General features: G+C 42.6%; 1 pseudogene; it reads right to left on the bottom strand.

The window, feature by feature from the left end:
- Window positions 1-3184: 3184 nt before the first annotated feature.
- LOC122565234 (small nuclear ribonucleoprotein E pseudogene) lies at window positions 3185-3565 on the bottom strand (annotated as a pseudogene).
- Between the last annotated feature and the right edge of the window lie 3653 nt (window positions 3566-7218).

Genomic DNA, 7218 nt, shown 5'->3' with positions numbered 1-7218 from the left:
TCTATCTATCTATCTATCTATCTATCTATCTATCTATCTATCTATCTATCTATCTATCTATCTATCTATCTATCTATCTATCTATCTATCTATCTATCTATCTATTCTGTTTTCCAAACAAATCAGAATTATTTTTCCTGTGATTTAATATCAGATTTGTTTATTCCCTTGTAAGAATTAGAATTGTGCTAACAATTGTTTTGAATTCACAGTAAGTGCAGTACTCCTGAATATATCTCTAGATGTCATGGATAGTTGAGGATTAGAAAACATTCTACTTGTCGATGCAGAAGTGTTATTTAGGAATTAAATGATTATCTCAGATAATGACTTCTCAAAGACATTCTTGAGATAAATCAGGAAATGCTCGTCAACCTTTGGCTCGTGTTGAATCCTGGTCTTCAGTGGTTGTCCATCATGTTGCTGTAAAGTTTACTGCTTTCACATCACCTCAGACACCTAATTACACAGGTTAATGTGATGTGATGGACAAGAAAGGAATGATTTAGACACCCAAACATAAACATACAGAACATAGAATATTACAGCGCAGTAAAGGCCCTTCAGCCCTCAATGTTGCACCAACCTGTGAAACCAGTCAGAAGCCCATCTATTCCATTACTACACTATTCCATTCCTATTCCTATACTATTCCATTATCATTCATATGTTTATCCAAAGTCCATTTAAATGCCCTTAAATTTGACGCGTGTAGTACAGTTGCAGATAGGACATTCCATGTCCTACTATGCTTTGAGGAAAGAAACTACCTCTGACATCTGTCCTATATCTATCACCCATCGAATTAAAGCTATGTCCCCTCATGCTAGCCATCACCATCTGAGGAAAAAGGCTCTCACTGTCCATCCTATCTAATGCCCTGATCATCTTGTATGTCTCTATTAAGTCACCTCTCAACCTTCTTCTCACTAACGAAAACAGCCTCAAACCCCTCAGCCTTTCCTCATAAGAACTTCCCTCCATAGGCTCTGCACTCTTTCCATTGCTTCCACATCCTTCTTATAATGTGGCAACCATAACCGTACGCATTACTCCAATTGCGGCTGCACCAGAGTTTTGTACCACTGCAGTATAACCTCATGGCTCCGAAACTCAATCCCTCTACCAGTAAAAGCTAACACACCATATGCCTTCTTAACAACTCTCTCAACCTGGGTGGCAACTTTCAGGGATCTATGTACATGGACACCGAGATCTCTCTGCTCATCCACACTACCAAGAATCTTACCATTAGCCTGTAACTTTTTCCAAAGTGAAGCATCTCGCACTTTACTGCATTAAACTCCATTTACCACCTCACAGCCCATTCTGCAGCTTATCTGTGCCCCCCTGTAACCTGCAACATCCTCCATCGCTATCCACAACTCCACCGACCTTAGTGTCATCCGTAAATTTACTAAACCATCCTTCTACCCCTTCATCCAAGTCATTTATGAAAATGACAAACAGCAGTGGCCACAAAACAGATCCTTGTGGTTCAACACTGGTAACTGAACTCCAGGATGAACATTTCCCATCAACCACCATCAACTGTTTTCTTACAACTAGCCAATTTTGGAACCAAACCGCTAAATCACCCTCAATCCCATGCCTCCATATTTTGTGCAATAGCCTACCATGGGGAACCTTATCAAATGCTTTACTGAAATCTACATACACCACATCAACGACTTTACCCTCATCCAACTGTTTGGTCACCATCTCAGAGAAACTGTCTTGATTCCTAGCAAAGGATTTCAGGAATGTGTCTTTCACGAATTATGAAGCTTTAAATTTCGCTATCCCAGAGAGCTGTGGAGGCTGATCATTGAGTAGATTCAAGGTTGTTAAGGTGAACCAAAGGAAGGTCAAGGATTATGGATAAAAAGTGAAGTTGTGGCTAAGATCTGATCTATCAAGTTCTTATTAAACTGTTGGAGGCAGCTCAAGGAGCAGTCTGGCACATTCTTGCATCTATTTAAAAGGAAGATTAACATTTATCCCCTTTCTCAAGCAGTCCTTTGGATGGAGGATGACTTACTCCCTGTCTGGTTTGATGAGTTCTCAAATGGCTATTAAACTCTGTGCATAGTCAGAAGACTCCACAATATGATGGGCATGTGGTTGTTGGACTGTTGAGCAGATAATGTTGTATTGGAGAATGAAGGCACTTCTCTCTGATGCCTCCATTTTGCCTTTGCATGTTTCTAACACAAGACTATTAGTGTGTTTAGTGCCTTCCCACATAAATTTCTTCAGTTTCATTGGGCACATGTGGGAGACTCCAGTCGGTGACAATGTTTGATAATTTCAGGGATGTTTTGAAGACACCCCTAAATTATTTCCACTATCCGCCTGGGAGACTCCAATTATGACTGAGTTCTAGGTAGAATAAATGCTTTAAGATTCCGGTGCCAGGCATCTGAACAACAGCTGGGCCTGGTCAACAGAACCAAATTTCAACTGATTAGATTAGATTACCTACAGTGTGGAAACAGGCGATTAACACCTCAGTGCTGAGCATATGGGTTTGGCAAAAGATGCTGCTTATTCCATCATCTTTCTAGCAACTGATTTTGTAGGATTTTATGTAGGCACTGAAATCACTCCACAGAGGCTGGTATCTAATCACTCTTTATTTACACGTGCAGAGTCTTTGACCCTGATCGAGCTCCCTAAGAGCCAGCTCTCAGAATGGACAGGATGTCTGACAATCCTGTTTATTTTTTTTCTTTTTCTTTTTTTTTGTTGTTTTTTTTCTTTAAACCCCCACACTACTGCCTAACCGCGGTAGTGCTTATTTTTACCCCAGCACCCATGTTGTGTGTGTGCAGGTGTGAGAGACACAAGGTGTACAAATCTTTATTCAGTTTCCACCACCAGGAAGAAAGGAAACACCCGAGTGGCCAGTGACAAGCAGTGCCCTTCACATCAAATGGCAATGCTGTGTGATCAAACAGTGAAGGGGAGGGTAGGGACTAAATCAAAATAGAGTTGGAGGGGGAAATAATGCACTCCACTCCCTGCGGCGCCCACCTCTCCCTGAAGGACTCCAGGGTGTTGGCGGAGACCGCGTGCTCCTGTTCCAAGGACACCCGGGAACAACCCTGTTTTTTTTTGACAGTTATAACTTTTTTATTCAAAATTATTACTGTAGTGAGATTCAAAAAAAGTAAATGCCCTGGTCACTTATTTGACAGTGTATCTGAAATGTTATCAAAAGCTTGTGTTCAATTTTTCCCATAGTAAGTAAGGCAATGAAATGCCAGTGAATCCATTCCTAACTGTGGACACTCTGTAATAAGGTGATGTTGTCCCCCTTTAGCATAACACGACCCAATGGTTTTCTTGATTTTGATTTCATGATAATTTCTTCTGCATCATCTAAAACAAGGTTCATATATTCATCAAACCCAATTATACAGCCTTCTATCCTCATGTTGACTTGTTCCTATAACCATACTTGGATCCTGGATCTATTCTGAAGGTATCTGATAATAAGATTGATGGGCTGCACCATCACTTTCTGCACTTTCTTAGCCTGCCCGCGGTACGCCATGACTCCGGCTCCACAATCCTGTTTTTTTTTGTGATGAGAATGTTTTTTTTTTCTTTTCCCCCCCACACTACCACCTAACTGTGGTAGTGCTTATTTTTCCCCAGCACCCATGGTGCATATGTGTGTAGGTGTGAGACACAGTGAGAGACACAAGGTGCACAAATCTTTATTCAATTTCCACCACCCCAGCGCCCATGTTGTGTGTGTGCAGGTGTGAGACACAGTAAGAGACACAAAGTGCACGAATCTTTATTCAATTTCCACCACCAGGAAGATAGGAAACACCCGAGTGGCCAGTGACAACTCTCCTTTATTTATTTATTTTTTTCTTATTATTTTTAACCCCCACACTACCGCCTAACCGCGGTAATGCTTATTTTTTCCCCAGCACCCATGGTGTGTGTGTGAGACACAGTGAAAGACACAAAGTGCATGAATCTTTATTCAAATTCCACCACCAGGAAGATAGAAAAACACCCGGGTGGCCAGTGACAAGCACTGCCCTTCACATCAAGGGGCAGTGCTGTATGATCAAAACACTGAAGAGGATCAATCCTGTTTATTTTTTATTTTTTTCAGTTTATTTTTTTTAAATTTAACCCCCACACTACCATCTAACTGCGGTATGCTTATTTTTCCCCAGCACCCATGGTGTGTGTGTGCAGGTGTGAGACACAGTCAGAGACACAAGGTGCATGAATCTTTATTCAATTTCCACCACCAGGAAGATAGGAAAACACCCGGGTGGCCAGTGACAAACACTGCCCTTCACATCAAAGGGCAGTGCTGTGTGATCAAAAACAGTGAAGGGGAGGGTAGGGACAATCCTGTTTATACCTGTCAGCCAGGGCTCCCTGATTGGACCAAGTTAACCTTCCCAATCAGGGAACTCATATTCTATGAGGTCTACCTGGTCCACCATAGTCTTCTCCCTATTAGCAACTCTGCTGGAACTATCCTTGTAGTTGCATGAGGGGTGGTCCTATAAAGAAACAGGAACCGGGACAGTTTGGTATCCAGTGAAGCTGTAGGCTGTTTCTTTAAGCCTGACTTCAAAGTCTGGAGTGTGCTTTCTGCCAGGCCATTGGCTGCTTCGTGGCATGGAGCTGTCCTTATATATTGAACACCATTCAACTTTAAGAAATATTCAAATTTCCAGCTGGTAAACATTGGCCTGTTAGCGGTGGCCAATTTCGGAGGGTCGGTGTGGACTTGTTGGGCTGAATTTTAGATTTTAGATGACTTAGATGAAGGGCCTGTTTCCACACTGCAGGGGTTCTATGATATTATTAACACTTCTGGGAGTCTGTGTATTGTAAATGATGTGCACAGTTTTTCCATTGTCATCCGTGAGTTTGATAAATGAACTCTATACATATTCAACCACTGTGAGTGGGCTTCCACAATGACTAAGAACATTGACCCATGAAAGGACCTGCAAGCCCTTTCATGTTGACGTGTAACTGAGTCCTGAGTTTACCTGGCCATTCCCAGGAATGTGAGGGCGCTGTTGGCTTTAATTTCTGTCCTTGCACTCTAGGCACTGGCCTCCTCAATGCGGTTGTATCTGCATCCAATCCTGGCCACCAGACGCAACATCTCTCCAATATCTTCATTTTAGAAATCCCGGGGATGACCCTGCTGAAGTTTGCTGGTATCTAGCAGTGATCTTTGCTTGCGACAAACACTCTTGCTTCCCATTATAATATAGTAATGTGATCTGCTCTCTCTGGGTCCAAAAAGGTTTCAGTTCTGCCTGTGATGGCCCTTTGGTATCCCCCATCACCACCAGCGGTTTCAGTTTTGCCAGGACTGGGTTCACTACAAGGCACAAGTCAGGAGTGCGATGGAATACTCCCCACTTGCCTGGATGAGTGCAGCTCCAACAACATGGAAGAAGTTTGACGCCATCCAGGACAAACCAGCCCTCTTGATTGGCACCACATCCACAAGCATCCACTCTCTGCACCACCTGCAACATGCACTGCAGAAATCAGCCAAAGATCTTCAGACATCTCTTTCCAAATCTGCAATTACTACCATCTCAAAGGACAAGGGCAGCAGATTCAGCAGGAACATCACCATCTTCAAGTTCCCATCCAAGTCAATCACCATCCTGACTTGGAAATATATCGCCGTTCCTTCAGAGTTGGTAGGTCAAAATACCGGCATTTCCTTCTTAACAGTGTTGTGAGTCGACTTACAGTAAATGGACGGCGGTGGTTCAAGAAAGCAGCTCACCACCACCTTTTCAAGGAGCAACTGGGGATGGGCAATGAATACTGGCCCAGTTAGAGATGCCCACATTAATGAGTGACTTAAACAAAATATATCAGTTTACTGTAAAAATGCCTCTTCTTCTCCTACAGATGTTCTTTAGGCGAGGAAACCTGCTGCCATGATTAGGTTTCTGAGAGTGTGTCTCTGGGAATGTGTGAATAACATCTCTCAAATTGATTACATCAAAGGGCCCATGACAGGGTGAGTTGGGAAGAGCATCATTATTGCCTGAGTTGAGTTAGACTGCTAGCAAAGGTAGACTGCTGTGTATTGTTCCTTCATAAGGACTCTTGGCAGTGTGGAGGACCAGAGGGATCTTGGGGTCTGTGTCCATAGATCCCTCAAAGTTGCCACCCGGGTTGATAGGGTTGTTAAGAAGGTGTATGGTGTGTTGGCTTTCATTAGCTGGGGGATTGAGTTTAACGGCCACAAGGTCATGCTGCAGCTTTATAAAGCCCTGATTAGACCACACTTGGAATATTGTGTTCAGTTCTGATTGCCTCATTATAGGAAGGATGTAGAAGCTCTAGAGAGGGTGCAGAGGAGATTTACCAGAATGCCAGAATACGGGACTGGAGGTCATGTCTTAAGAAAAGTTGAGAGGGTTAGGTTTTTCTCATTGGAGTGAAGAAAGTGAGTTGATAAATATGTACAAGATGGTGAGTGACATGGATAGAAGGAATAGCCAAAGACATTTTCCCAGGGTGGAAATGTCTATCTCGAGGGGGCATATTTTTAAAGGTGATTGGAGGAAAGTTTATGGGAGATGTCAGAGGTAGGTACATTACACAGAGAGTGGTGGATGCGTGGAATGCACTGCCAGTGATGGTAGTAGCATCAGATACATTAGGAACATTTAAATGACTCTTAGATAGGGACACGGAAGATAGTAAAATGAAATGTACGTAGGTTAGTTTGATCTTAGAGGATAAAAGATTGGTACAGCATTGAGGGCCAAAGGGCCTGTATTGTGCTGTGTTCTATGGCTGCTATTTTAAAACTGCTAAAGGCTCAGTCATCTCTCCTAAACTACACAAAACAATACACAAGTCCCACAGTTAATTCTTAACTGCCCCTCTGAAATGGCCTAACAAGCCATTCAGTCGACAAGAAGATGGCTCACCACCACTGTCTGAAGATTAATTTGTGAAGGACTGTAATGTTGGCCTTTTCTGTAGCTCCCACATCTTTGAGATAATAGATTCAACTACACTGCACAGAGAAAAACCATTCATTGTAGTTGCATTGACTCCACCAAAGATTAATTCAATTTCTCTCACTCCCACTACTCCTTCCCAGTAGCTTTGCAGATTGTCTTCCATTTTCAGCATTTAACCGATTTGCTATAAAATATCTCATGCTGTGTTTGTTTCTACCAG

Source organism: Chiloscyllium plagiosum, unplaced genomic scaffold (assembly GCF_037043375.1).
Source record: "Chiloscyllium plagiosum isolate Xiang-an unplaced genomic scaffold, Cpla_swu_hap1 HiC_scaffold_2, whole genome shotgun sequence".
NCBI classification, from domain to species: Eukaryota; Metazoa; Chordata; class Chondrichthyes; order Orectolobiformes; family Hemiscylliidae; genus Chiloscyllium; species Chiloscyllium plagiosum.
This window is presented reverse-complemented; position numbering and strand designations above follow the sequence as displayed.